The sequence below is a fragment of the Triticum dicoccoides genome, chromosome 5B (assembly GCF_002162155.2).
Source record: "Triticum dicoccoides isolate Atlit2015 ecotype Zavitan chromosome 5B, WEW_v2.0, whole genome shotgun sequence".
Taxonomy (NCBI): domain Eukaryota; kingdom Viridiplantae; phylum Streptophyta; class Magnoliopsida; order Poales; family Poaceae; genus Triticum; species Triticum dicoccoides.
Window position 1 is genome coordinate 113923788 of NC_041389.1, and position 15116 is coordinate 113938903.

The window sequence follows — 15116 nt, forward strand, 5'->3', positions numbered from 1 at the left end:
GGCGAGGGATCTCCTCTCTCACGCGTCTTCGGGTTGGGGCGCGGTTGATCTGAGTTCTGTGGCGCGGCTGATGGGTGCGGCAGGTGGCGGGTGGCCGGCCCGTCCTCGGGCGGCGGCTAGGCGCGGCGGGCGGCCCAGCCTCGGACGGCGGCGTGGCTGCGAGCGCAGCGGCCGGCTTTTTCGGGCGGCGGTTGCGGGCGGCGGCGGCGGCCAGCTAGGCTGCGGTGGCGTGCAAACTGCCTTCAGACCGGCGGCGGCGGCATCTCCGGTCAGATCTGTTCTGACCGATGCGACCGGCGGTGGTGGTCATCTCTTCCGTCAGAGGGGGTCGGCCTGAGGCTGGGTGTCCGAATCTCCAGATCCGTGATCCAGTACTGGTTGCAAGTCGGGGAGACATAATTACCGGTGAAAACCAAGCCGATGGCGGCGATCTACGTCGTTACCTTGATGAAGGCATCGTTGTGTGACTTATGTCGACACACTCGTGCTGCTCTGGGGGAAACCCTAGGATCTGATCTTCCAGATCGGACGATGGCGGCACTGCGGTGGTGTTTCTCTCTTGGGAGCATCGTTTGTGGAGTAGTGCTGGTGGTCAGAGGCAGAAGGTGGAGTGGCTTCGTCTAGCATGGAGCTTCGGTGGAGATGTCAAGTCATGCCTGACCGACAGGTGCCACGCTTTGTCATGCCTGGTCGGCAGGTGCTACGCACGACAGATCTTCCAGAGACTTCAAGCTGTGTCGGCCGGTGGTACTTGGCGGCATTGTGCTGAGGTGTACCGGCGGCGACCGCAACGTGCTCAGTAGTTCGCGCGCAGGGTGGTGGCGTCGTTGGGCGCCGTGGTGACGTTGACGACAGGTAGACCGGACACGGATGATGCATCAGTACAGATCTGAAGATGGAGTGGTGGCAGTTGGCTGCGGCGGCATCTGAGAGCTCGCCGGACCGGTGTGTGCCCATACCCGGCAAGTGGCTTGGTTGGGGCCTCAGGTCTTAGATGTTAGGCTTGTCTGCGAGGTCTATGGTATTAGGCCCGGACTATCAGCATCCCTTCATCAGCTGGATAGGAGTAGTGACATTTGTCGCATAGACGGTGGCTTCAGACCTATTGTTGTATTTCTTTATAAGGTCTTTGATGAATAATTAATAAAATGGCTGCATGCATTGTCCAGATGCAGAGGCCGGGGGGTGATCTTCTTTTTCTAAAAAAATGTAATTGTCAATGTCCGTGTCTGCTGGTCGTCTCCGCTTCAGCTTCACAAATCTGCTTTTGTAAAAATTGAACGACGTGAATTATGTTTGTCAGTCGCAAATTTGAAGTGAACTACGGGAGAATCACTTGGGAGTACCAACAGTAGTTGATTGGTCGATCGATTGGTCAGTGGTTCGCGCCTGGACCGTCCGATGTGGTCCGGACGGTCAAAGACGCGCGCGTAGGGCCGGACCGATACGGTTCGAGTGGAAAAGGACGTGCTAATGTCTCACAGTGACTGCGACTCGCGATCATTGTGCACGCTTGATAATCAATGACGACGCATACGTTCCACCTGTGCGGCGTCTCACTGAAAAACGAAACGCGTCGCCCAGAAAACGGAAAAACGAAGGCGCGGTCAGATCCACCACCACTCAGTTTTTCTACTCCCTCTGTTCCTAAATATTTATCTTTCGAGACATTTTAATTGGACTACCACATACGGATATATGTAAACATATTATAGAGTGTAGATTCACTCATTTTGCTCCGTATGTAGTCACCTGTTAAAATCTTTAAAAAGACAAATATTTAGAAACGGAGGGAGTAGAAAGAAAGAAAAGGGAGAAGATATAATAGTGCATAAATTTGCTGGTAGTAATTTCCTGTAAAATTCCCGCGGACCAAGACGTGTAATCATCTCCCGTTGAAAATTTCCGGCGATATACTCACTCCGTTTTTTTTTACTCCGCATATAAGATTTGATCAAAGTCAAACTACACAAAGTTTGATCAAATTTATATAAAAAAATATGAACATCTACGATACTAAAACTATATAGTATGGAAATACGTTTCATGGTGCATCTGATAATATTGATTTCATATTGTAAATGTTTGTATTTTTTAATATAAAATTAGTCAAACACTACAAAGCTTGACTTTGATCAAATCTTGTATGCGGACTAAAAAAACGGAGCGAGTACTTGTATATTCCTCGAGTTACTGCAAAGTCTGCAACACTGCGGTGAAGCGGTAAAATTGCGTGAGCGAGAGCGAGAGCGACAGTGGTGGTTTTGGACCCGGCTGTCTGCGCATGGGCGAGAGAGTGAGACGCTGCGCATTGATTGCACTGGCCGGCTCGTGCGACAGTCGTTCAACCACACGTACTGTACGGCAATTGATTTACCACGGCCCACACGCTCTGCGTTTGGGACAAACTTTTACTGCTACAGCATCGACTGCGTGACTGGAACTGAACCTTGACTGTCCGCCCCGGCTGCGCCGTCGAGCCATCGATTCCACGTCTCTGCCGCGCCGGCTGCTGCGAGATACGCGATCGATCGATGGGCTGGCTATGCTTCCGTATGACGCTATCTGTTTTGCTATACAAATTCATTCATGTGGGACACACTGAATCTTATCTACGCGGGCTCCAGAGGACGTGACATCCAAAAATTACAATAGTAGATTTTTCGGTTTGGTGCTTTATTTAAAATCACGGCGAATATCAAATGGCCCATATGACTTTCATTTCCACGGGTAGTAGTTGCAATATATTTCAATTATGAAAAGCTCAGAGTCAAGGATGCATCCATGCATGCATATGCACTGGATCAAATCACGAAGCGATTGCTCTTTAAAAAACTAGTAGAGGGATCGAGTCCGGGTTCGGTGTCCTCCTCTCCTCCTGTCTCTTGTGATTTTTCGACGCTGAAAGAAAGTTGAGAAAATTGCTTCAGATAACACAGAAGCTTTCTAAAACTTTGGTTTGGTGGCGAAGGGAAGGACAAAGCAATCAAGCCGCACCCACACGGGGCTGAGCAGTCACGTCAAACAAAGAGATCGATCTCTCTCCCTTTAACTTTCTTTCTTCCTTTCTCTGCCTCTTCGACTTTCTGTATCTAAACAGCTCGCGCCAATGATGGTCGATGCGACCGCTGCTGGTGCATCATTGCGCTCCTCTCTTTCGTAGCCGCGCTGCTCGCGATCGATGCGTCACACTGCATTCATTTCATAAGAAACATGTGTGGAGTGGAGATGGTTTTTTTTTCAGAAAGAAAAGAAAAAAACGCCATTATTTCTCCTTCAAGCGGCAGCATTGTTCATCGCCGATTCAATTCCTTGGCGTGAAGCAACAGCCACATGGATGGATGGATAGTGGCCTTTCAGGGTTCACGCCCGAACAACGGAGAGTGGGAAGAGAGGAAAGAAGCCGAATGCGAGGGAAAGAGGAAGACGACGGGCGAAGACGTCGCGACCGCGACCGCCAGTGGTAGAATGGGCTGGGCCAGCCTGATGCGGTCCGACCGTGGAGATGTGTGTGGATGGATGGACGGGCCTGGCTCGAATTCCTTCTTCCGGCCTTCCGCGTCTCGGCCGGCCGCAAGGACCTCCCTGTCGTCTTCTCCGGCGACGGCGTATGTTTCTGTTATATAGCATCACTTCCCGAGGCTGACATCAAATGGGGGTGTAGCTCATATGGTAGAGCGCTCGCTTCGCATGCGAGAGGCACGGGGTTCGATTCCCCGCACCTCCATTTTCTCTATTAGTTCTTTCTTGTATTTTATGTTTGTTGCCGTATAACGTTTTATTTTTCTCTATTGGTTTTTCCTTGTATTTTATGTTTATTGCCATATAACGTTTTGTACTATTTTGATGTTTTATATTTGGTCAATTTAACCTTGTTGCCAAACGCAGCAAAATGAGTGAATCTACACTGTATTTACATACATCTGTATGTGATTTATAATGAAATCTCTACAAAGACTTGTATTTAGGAACGGAGGGAGTACAACACACTATGCTTCGCAACCCAAAATGAACTTGTGTGTATTTTCTCTCTAATTTTTCGGGATTGAATCTTATAACATCTACATCCACGTTGAGCTGAGCAAAGAAAGTTTAGCCCTCATCACATGTAAAAAACATGCTAAAAGTTTCTAAGCAACACTTCGGGTCCATCCGGACATATTGGGGTTTTCTTTGTATTTTATGTTTATTGCCATACAACGTTTTATTTTCTCTATTGGTTTTCCCTTGTATTTTATTTTATTGCCGTATAACGTTTTGTACTATTTTGATGTTTTATATTTGGTCAATTTAACCACGTTGCCAAACATAGCAAAATAAGTGAATCTACACTCTAAAATGCATTTGCATACATCCGCATGTGGCTCATAGTGAAATTTCTACAAAGACTTATATTTAGGAACGGAGGGAGTACAACACACTACGCTTCGCAAACCAAAATGGACTTGTGTGTATTTTCTCCCTAATTTTCCGGGATTGAATCTTATAACATCTACATCTAGGTTGAGCTGAGCAAAAATCGTTTCATGCCTTCTCGTTAGAAAGTTTAGCTCTCATCACATGCAAGGAACATGCTAAAAGTTTCGAAGCAACACTTCGGGTTCATCCTGGACCTAGAGAGGGTTCTTTCGTTTGATGGGAAAAAGTTGGGAGTCTATCTCATTGACAAGTTCAACTTGAGAGTCAAGGTTGGACGTTATATAAAAACCCCGAGGCCAAGACAACAACATCATATTCCTACATTGAAGCTACGTACAATCGATATCAGGGTTGAAGTGCTCTAAGCCGCCAATCACGCTGAGAACTTTAGATCGATCTAGCTTTAGCCATCGGAAATTCATTTGCGGAAGACCTCCATTCAATTAGGCATATAGAGCGTGCTTGATTAGAGGCAGGCTAGCCACCGTATAGGAATATAGAGCGTGTTTGGTTAGAGGCCTCGCGAATGTACTTTAGAAATAAGATGCCCGGATAGCGCCTAGGACGAAGCAAAATTTTGCCTGGCCAGGCTCGCCTGCCACCCGCCTATTTGGTTCTTGTCCTTGCCAGGCTGATGTGCGTTAGCTATTTAAAATATTTTCATAGAACAAGCATACAATTACTGATGATTTATTACTGCCAGGCTGCTACTGTAGCACGCCAGGCACATGGAGAGGGACACCTGGACCAGGCTAATGAGGCTGCCTGGGCTAAATATTTCCTTTTCAATTTCTTATTCCTAGTCGAACCAGGCTAATCACATGTCAGGGACGGCCAGGCCAGGCACACATCTTTTCTGTGAGAACATGAAGCAAACATCTCTGAGGCAGAACCCAGGAATCATCCGGGCCAAGCGTACAGTGGCGTGGAAGGCATCCAAACACGCGTATGCTCTTGTAATATGATTTGAGGTAATAAGTTGTGAACAAGTTGGAGTATGTCTCATTGTTAAGTTTGACTTGGGGATCTAAAAGGATCGAGATAGACCTGGAGGGTGGGATGGGGGTGAATAGGTACAATTGCAAATATTAATTAATTAATACTCCCTCCGTCCGGAATTGCTTGTCATCAAAATGGATGTACCTAGAACTAAAATACATCTAGATACATCCATTTCAATGACAAGTATTTCCGGACGGAGGGAGTAGCAAGTTTAGGATATAAAGATGAGCCTAAAGAATTTCTAAGGGGAGTTCAACAAGTACACTAAGGTGATTACAAAGATATGGTGAGATAAAAGCATCAACATGATAAAAGTCAAGGCAAGGTCAAATGGCCAAGTAAACCACAGGTAGAGAGTTAGGGTTTGAGATAACTGAAGCTCTGGAGACGAGGATGTATCTTGATGTTTACCTCCTTGGAGGGACGCCAGTCACCAGGTTATATATGCCCAGTTCCCAACTTAGTCATCAAATGGGGGTGTAGCTCATATGGTAGAGCGCTCGCTTCGCATGCGAGAGGCACAGGGTTCGATTCCCTGCATCTCCATTTTGTATAAGAAAATCTTGTGCTTTTTATGTTAATTGTGTTTTGTACTACTTTAATGTTTTATATTTTGTTCAATTAACCTTGTTGCCAAAACGGAGCACTACATTTCGAACATCATACAAAACAGTTCAACGATCACGGCTTCGCAACTCAAAACGGACTTATCTGTATTTTATCTCTAATTTTCCGAGTTTGAACCTTATGACATCTAACATCCATGTTGTGCTGACCAAATATGTCATCAATTCTTTAACATTGTTGTCGATATGCTGAGCATCCTTATTGCAAGGGCTAAGCCGGATGGACAGGTTGATAATCTTATCCCACACTTGATTGATGGAGGCATGTCCATCTTACGCTATGTAAATGCTACCATAAGTTTCTGTTGAGCTCCATATGGTTAGTGTCAAGAATAATTTTTGAGCAAAGGCTTTTTATCTATTGGCTATGGTTTGGTATAAGGTTCTAGGAAGGCACTTGATTAGGAGAAAGACAACACATTCTCTAAACCCCATCTCTTTACAACATCATTTAGCGAATACATGTTTTCGTTGCGAGCGGTTATGGCCGAGGTTCTGCTGAATATCGCCTTTCGGCTCGCACTTGCTGGTGACAAATGGACAAAATGGCTTCACCTGGTACATATGTTTTAATGAAGGTTAACTTATCGCATGAGCCAGATGTCTCTATGTTCAATGAGGGTCACAATTTCCTCAAAAACTTATTTGATAACTCCCATTAATAGAGATAAAAAAACATAAATGATAGTATTTTTGTGCTTTTTATGTTAATTGTGTTTTGTACTACTTTAATGTTTTATATTTTGTTCAATTAACCTTGTTGCCAAAACGGAGCACTACATTTCGAACATCATACAAAACAGTTCAACGATCACGGCTTCGCAACTCAAAACGGACTTATCTGTATTTTATCTCTAATTTTCCGAGTTTGAACCTTATGACATCTAACATCCATGTTGTGCTGACCAAATATGTCATCAATTCTTTAACATTGTTGTCGATATGCTGAGCATCCTTATTGCAAGGGCTAAGCCGGATGGACAGGTTGATAATCTTATCCCACACTTGATTGATGGAGGCATGTCCATCTTACGCTATGTAAATGCTACCATAAGTTTCTGTTGAGCTCCATATGGTTAGTGTCAAGAATAATTTTTGAGCAAAGGCTTTTTATCTATTGGCTATGGTGTTGTATAAGGTTCTGGGAAGGCACTTGATTAGGAGAAAGACAACACATTCTCTAAACCCCATCTCTTTACAACATCATTTAGCGAATACATGTTTTCGTTGCGAGCGGTTATGGCCGAGGTTCTGCTGAATATCGCCTTTCGGCTTGCACTTGCTGGTGACAAATGGACAAAATGGCTTCACCTGGTACATATGTTTTAATGAAGGTTAACTTATTGCATGAGCCAGATGTCTCTATGTTCAATGAGGGTCACAATTTCCTCAAAAACTTATTTGATAACTCCCATTAATAGAGATAAAAAAACATAAATGATAGTATTTTTGTGCTTTTTATGTTAATTGTGTTTTGTACTACTTTAATGTTTTATATTTTGTTCAATTAACCTTGTTGCCAAAACGGAGCACTACATTTCGAACATCATACAAAACAGTTCAACGATCACGGCTTCGCAACTCAAAACGGACTTATCTGTATTTTATCTCTAATTTTCCGAGTTTGAACCTTATGACATCTAACATCCATGTTGTGCTGACCAAATATGTCATCAATTCTTTAACATTGTTGTCGATATGCTGAGCATCCTTATTGCAAGGGCTAAGCCGGATGGACAGGTTGATAATCTTATCCCACACTTGATTGATGGAGGCATGTCCATCTTACGCTATGTAAATGCTACCATAAGTTTCTGTTGAGCTTCATATGGTTAGTGTCAAGAATAATTTTTGAGCAAAGGCTTTTTATCTATTGGCTATGGTTTGGTATAAGGTTCTGGGAAGGCACTTGATTAGGAGAAAGACAACACATTCTCTAAACCCCACCTCTTTACAACATCATTTAGCGAATACATGTTTTCGTTGCGAGCGGTTATGGCCGAGGTTCTGCTGAATATCGCCTTTCGGCTTGCACTTGCTGGTGACAAATGGACAAAATGGCTTCACCTGGTACATATGTTTTAATGAAGGTTAACTTATCGCATGAGCCAGATGTCTCTATGTTCAATGAGGGTCACAATTTCCTCAAAAACTTATTTGATAACTCCCATTAATAGAGATAAAAAAACATAAATGATAGTATTTTTGTAGGAAGTGGTCTTAGCGAAAGACTAAAAGAAGTATTGTTACTGTGATAGATCAAACAATCCATCATCTGTTTTGCTCTTTTGCAAGTTTGATTTGGCTAACTGTTGATCTTATCTTTAATTTACCACCGTAAACATCACTAATATGTTCGGTAACTGGTCCTCTGGGTTGGACGCTAGACTTAAGGCTCAAATACGTGTGAAGTTATGCGGCTCTATGTTTGTAAGTCCCAAATCTCAATAGGTTTTATTTTTAGAAGAATTAGAGTTTTCAACTGTTTGGAGGTTATCCACGAGATTATACGTCTCAGTTGTAGTTGTATGTACACAGTCTCTGACGACTGCGTGCAGCCAAATCAAAGCACAGATTTGTTCAACAAATGCAGTCAGAGATGATACCACGCATTTTGTTCAACCAATATACTCCCACCAACCGAAATTACTTGACGCTCAAACAGATGTATCTAGATGTATCTAGTATTGTTGGAGCAATCCCGAGTGTCTTTTGGTCCCGAAAGCCCCGTTTTCATCCTCTAGACAAGCAACTCAGCAATAGAAGATGGTTATGTGCAGATGCAGAGGATGAGGGTCCTTCATTTCTTTCTTCAAAATATACTCTGTATGTAATAAGGTACATATTGTTATTTAGTAAATATAAGGTACATACTGTTTACAAAGGAGAAGACAAGGCTAGCAAAATTCTCGACACAAAAAGGAACCGAATCCGGCGTGCCTTCTTATCATGGACGACATACACACACGGACATGTTCGGCTCGTACCACAAACAGGACTCCAGATGACCATTGTGAACTTCTTTAAGTTGCCATATACGATCAGCCCATGCCCATGGTAACCATCTATCATAAAGCCAAATGACCAAGAGCTACGTCCAGATCTTCCTGATCGTCCTCATCACTGTGGTCAGATCCATGGATGGGGTATTGCTGTGTAAAAACACCATCGTGGGCAAAAAGAAGTGGAAGGGAATTCAGCTCGAGCGTCTCAATGTACGCCTCGTGGTCGTAATCATTGGTTGAGTCCTTGGGTAGCCTCACGTCTCTAAGCCTTGCACACTTCGCCCGCAGCTCTGCATCGATGTGGATGTTGAAGCACTGGCGCAGATCAAGGGACTCGAGGTGGTGGCAGTTGTCAAGTACGGCAGCAAGTGCACAATTGCGGAGCCGATTGGCGAAGAGCTGAAGGTGACGTAGCTCAGGCATGCTGCTGGCAATGTCGAGGACACGGTGGTTATCGAACTGTTCTTCACACTCAACATTGACTCACCGGTTGTTCAGGCGCAGCCGCTTCAGCTGTGGGAATGCTTGGCCAACAGCCTTCATTGAAATATAGATGGAGCAGGTAGTAAGCTCAAGTTCCTCCAGATGGGGGGATCTCTTGCCCAGAGCAACCAAGCCTTTGTGTGAGACTTTCATGCAGTTAACTAGCCGAAGGCTTTTCAACCCATTAGTTCTGCAAATTGTAGTACTTCAGTTAGATAAAAAAAGCATTGATCAACAACCTGACAGCAAGAACACACCGTAAGGTGTCATATAGGTTCACTAAAAAAACAGAAGGCACGCTCTTTAGGGGGGAAAATGGTGGTAACAGAGGTTAAAATAATAATAGTTGTGTACATTGATATATCTACAGAAAAAGAAGGTAGCATGTCAAACGAGAAAATGGCAACATGAAAATAATGCTAAATTATTATTGAACTCATCCACTTCCAGTAAGTTATCAGTTCCAACAAAGTTTTATCGCAGAAAGAAAAAAGAGCTAAAACGAAGTTTTAGTTCCTTATATACCTGTGTGGATTGATAATCCAACATATGAGTTGCATAAAAGTGAATCAAAATAATGGCATAACACATAACAACAACAACAACAACAACAACAACAAAGCCTTTAGTCCCAAGCAAGTTGGGGTAAGCTAGAGGTGAAACCCATAAGATCTCGCAACCAACTCATGGCTCTGGCACATGGATAGCAAGCTTCCATGCAACCCTGTCCATAGCTAGCTCTTCGGTGATACCCCAATTCTTCAGGTCTCTCTTAACGGACTCCTCCCATGTCAAATTCGGTCTACCCCGCCCTCTCTTGACATTCTCCGCACGCTTTAGCCATCCGCTATGCACTGGAGCTTCTGGAGGCCTGCCCTGGATATGCCCAAACCATCTCAAACGATGTTGGACAAGCTTCTCTTCAATTGGTGCTACCCCAACTCTATCTCGTATATCATCATTCCGGACTCGATCCTTCCTCGTGTGGCCACACATCCATCTCAACATACGCATCTCCGCCACACCTAACTGTTGAACATGTCGCCTTTTAGTCGGCCAACACTCAGCGCCATACGACATTGCGGGTCGAACCGCCGTCCTGTAGAACTTGCCTTTTAGCTTTTGTGGCACTCTCTTGTCACAGAGAATGCCAGAAGCTTGGCGCCACTTCATCCATCCGGCTTTGATCCGATGATTCACATCTTCATCAATACCCCCATCCTCCTGCAGCATTGACCCCAAATACTGAAAGGTGTCCTTCTGAGGTACCACCTGACCATCAAGGCTAACCTCCTCCTCCTCACACATAGTAGTACTGAAACCGCACATCATGTACTCGGTTTTAGTCCTACTCAACCTAAACCCTTTCGATTCCAAGGTTTGTCTCCATAACTCTAACTTCCTATTTACCCCCGCCCGACTATCGTCAACTAGCACCACATCATCCGCAAAGAGCATACACCATGGGATATCTCCTTGTATATCCCTTGTGACCTCATCCATCACCAATGCAAAAAGATAAGGGCTCAAAGCTGACCCCTGATGCAGTCCTATCTTAATCGGGAAGTCATCAGTGTCGACATCACTTGTTCGAACACTTGTCACAACATTATCGTACATGTCCTTGATGAGGGTAATGTACTTTGCTGGGACTTTGTGTTTCTCCAAGGCCCACCGCATGACATTCCGCGGTATCTTATCATAGGCCTTCTCCAAGTCAATGAACACCATATGCAAGTCCTTCTTTTGCTCCCTATATCTCTCCATAAGTTGTCGTACCAAGAAAATGGCTTCCATGGTCGACCTCCCAGGCATGAAACCAAACTGGTTTTTGGTCACGCTTGTCATTCTTCTTAAGCGGTGCTCAATGACTCTCTCCCATAGCTTCATTGTATGGCTCATCAACTTAATTCCACGGTAATTAGTACAACTCTGAACATCCCCCTTGTTCTTGAAGATTGGTACTAATATACTCCATCTCCATTCTTCTGGCATCTTGTTTGCCCGAAAAATGAGGTTGAAAAGCCTGGTTAGCCATACTATCGCTATGTCCCCAGACCTTTCCACACCTCAATGGGGATACAATCTGGGCCCATCGCCTTGCCTCCCTTCATCCTTTTTAAAGCCTCCTTGACCTCAGACTCATGGATTCGACGCACAAAACACATGCTGGTCTCATCAAAAGAGTCGTCCAGTTCAATGGTAGAGCTTTCATTCTCCCCATTGAACAGCTTGTCGAAGTACTCCCGCCATCTATGCTTAATCTCCTCGTCCTTCACCAAGAGTTGGCCTGCTCCGTCCTTGATGCATTTGACTTGGCCAATATCCCTCGTCTTCCTCTCTCGGATCTTGGCCATCTTATAGATGTCCCTTTCGCCTTCCTTCGTGCCTAACCGTTGGTAGAGGTCCTCATACGCCCGACCCCTTGCTTCACCAACAGCTCGCTTTGCGGCTTTCTTCGCCATCTTATACTTCTCTATGTTGTGTGCACTCCTATCTAGGTATAGGCGTCTGAAGCAATCTTTCTTCTCTTTAATCGCCTTCTGGAAATCATCATTCCACCACCAGGTATCCTTATCTTCGCTTCTCCTTCCCCTGGACACTCCAAACTCCTATGAGGCCACCTTACGAATGCAAGTCGCCATCTTCATCCACACATTGTCCGCATCCCCTCCTTCCTCCCAAGGGCCCTCCTTAATGACCCTCTCCTTGAACGCCTGAGCTACCTCCCCCTTAAGCTTCCACCACTTCGTTCTAGCGACTTTAGCCCGCTTATCCCGCTGGACACGAATCCGAAAGCGGAAGTCAGCAACCACCAGCTTATGCTGGGGTACAACACTCTCTCCAGGTATCACCTTACAGTCTAGGCACGCACGCCTATCTTCCCTTCTCGAGAGGATGAAATCAATCTGGCTAGAGTGTTGGCCACTACTAAAAGTCACCAGATGTGATTCTCTCTTTCTAAAGAGGGTGTTGGCTACAATCATGTTGTAGGCTAGAGCAAAGCTTAAGACATCTTCTCCTTCTTGATTCCTGATGCCATAGCCAAAGCCCCCATGCGCCCCTTCAAAACATGTGTTAGATGTACCCACGTGGCCATAGAGGTCTCCTCCTATGAAGAGCTTCTCACCAATCGGTACACTCCTAACCATGTCTTCCGGGCCTTCCCAGAACTCCCTCTTGGTGTTCTCATTGTGGCCTACTTGCGGGACATACGCGCTGATAACATTGAGAACCAAGTCCTCAACTACCAGCTTGACCAGGATAATCCGGTCCCCATGTCTCTTGACGTCTACCACTCCATACTTGAGGCTCTTGTTGATCAAGATGCCTACGCCATTTCTGTTTGCAGCCGTTCCCATGTACCATAGCTTGAAGCCGGTATCCTCCACCTCCTTCGCCTTCTGTCCTCTTCATTTGGTTTCTTGGACGCAAAGGATATCAACACCTCTCCTCACCGCTGCATCAACTAGCTCCCGAAGCTTATCATCATGAGAAATGCATACAAGGTCAGTAACAACTAATTTTGTTTCGAGCATGGTACCATTCAACTTAACCAATCATTAAAACAAACACTAACCTGAACAATCCAACAATAATTTTCGAAATTAAAGCTATTACGTAAATTTAATTGGTAAAATCAGACACTCTCATAGCTTTGACAGCATGAACCAGAGGAAACACATATTCCTTAAAATTCTCACAGCAGCCGAGAAAAAATATCTTAGATGATCATAAAACAGGTAATTGGAATAGTTAGTTAGTATACACAATTTGATGAAAAAAAAACGTTCTGGTTGGTGGTACACAACTATAATGTATAAATAAATATGGAGCAGCAGGATATACATTTAATATGAATCATAGCTATTGGTCTCTTATGTTTCATACGTTAACCATGAAACATAGTAGATACGAAAAAGCTTTCAACTTTCATTAACAATTAACCAAAACAGAAAACCACATCATGAACCAAGATGGTAAGGAATCTCCAAGATCCAAGGTGGGCACACAGAAGAACAAGCAGCAGTCCAAACTGGTGGAGAAGGTTGAGCAATCCACATATATTTCAACACCCTTAACACGAAAAACAAGACCAAGGACAAAACATAATCTGAGGTATCCTCCTCGCGAAAATGAACAAGATATCATGGATACTGATAACCAGAATTGGCAAAATTGGTTTTGGTCCAGCAATAAAAGTTTGCATGAGTAAACCAAAACATGCTATCTGTAAACTCTCATAAGCTTGGGTTCTGAAAAAATAAGCCAGGATCTTTTTTTTTAAACAAGGACACATCATCCCCATTGTTTTTTTGAAAGGTCATCCCCATAGTTTTTTGGAAGGTCTGCTGAGGGCCTAAGCCCACCTGAACTGTATTCCAACAGGGCACATCGAGGGCAGGGGTGGGGGTGGGGAGGCACTGGAAGCACAACGCAATAAGAAAAAAAAACTTGTGGAGGACAAGTGCCCAGGCTGAGGCCAACACAAGAAGTAAAAGGAAGAGCGAGAAAAAAGAAAGGACGGGGAGGTTGGCAACGCCAAGTGAAACCCCCGGCAATAACGCCCAGAGAGACAACAACTCGAGGTATGTAAGGTGTGGCGCAAACAATGACAAAAGACCTACTCCGTCAGGAGCATCATGGAATCAAGTCATGATGAAGACACAACCAGCATCATAACCACAAACGACAATATCCCCTCTAGAACCTCGATAGCTGTTATGACCGTCATATTAGGGGCTTAGCCCTGTGGGTTGTGGCCCAAGTTATCTTATTGTTATTAGGGGCTTAGCCCGATTATCTTATCGTTTGCTTAGGAGTCAAGTAAACCTCTCTATATAAGGAGAGGAGATGTATCAATCTAATCAAGCAAGAAGCAATCATATTTGCTCGGCTTCCTTAGGGAGCCGGGAGACCTAACTCTAGCCGCCTCCTTCCCTGCGCCATCTCCCTCTCAGCCGTCGCCTCCTCGTGCACGACGGTGCCCAGCCGCCGGCGTCCGCGTGTTCGTCCACGACCAGCTCCCTCCTTCCCCTACAACCTCCGGCCTAGACCCGGTAGAACCCTAGTTTCTACCAGCTTGGTATCAGCTAGCTTGGTTTCGACCATGTCATCACCACCACCAAGCCCGTCGCTGCCCCTCGCCACCACCGCCGCCGCGCCATCGCCGATCCTCTCCACGGCAACGCTGGTCCTTCCCTCGGCGCCGATGGCTTCCACCGCCGGCGCATCGACCGGCCAGTCGCCGCCCCCCTCCACGGGTCCGCCGCCATCACCCTCCACCACGCCGCTCGTCTACTCCCCAGAGGCCATGACCGGCGTCCTCAACGATCTGGTCGTCGCGGTCCAAGGAATCTGGCTGTTCCTGGCCGGTCCATACGGGGCGCCAACGCCTCCGCCGCCGGCCGTCTCCTCCGGACCGCCGGCCCTGCCCTGGTACTCGGTCCCCGTGGCGATCGCCGGGGGCCATCCGTCGCTCCAGCCGCCGGCCGCCCCAGCGCCGTCCTGGCTGCAGTGGCCCGCACCGGCTCTCGCGGCGCCACCCGCGCCTCCCCCGTCCGCCCCAGCGTTGTCCTGG

The 15116-nt window shown here is 45.7% G+C and overlaps 2 non-coding genes and 1 pseudogene across 2 annotated transcripts; 2 read left to right on the forward strand and 1 right to left on the reverse strand.

Annotated features, from left to right (window-relative positions):
* The first annotated feature begins 3654 nt into the window (after positions 1 to 3654).
* Positions 3655 to 3727, forward strand: TRNAA-CGC. Its single transcript has one exon. It is a non-coding gene; the product is annotated as a tRNA-Ala (tRNA).
* Positions 3728 to 5894: 2167 nt separating this feature from the next.
* Positions 5895 to 5967, forward strand: TRNAA-CGC. The gene has a single exon. It is a non-coding gene; the product is annotated as a tRNA-Ala (tRNA).
* Positions 5968 to 8828: 2861 nt separating this feature from the next.
* LOC119307685 overlaps positions 8829 to 15116 on the reverse strand; it is a 9834-nt pseudogene continuing 3546 nt past the window's right edge.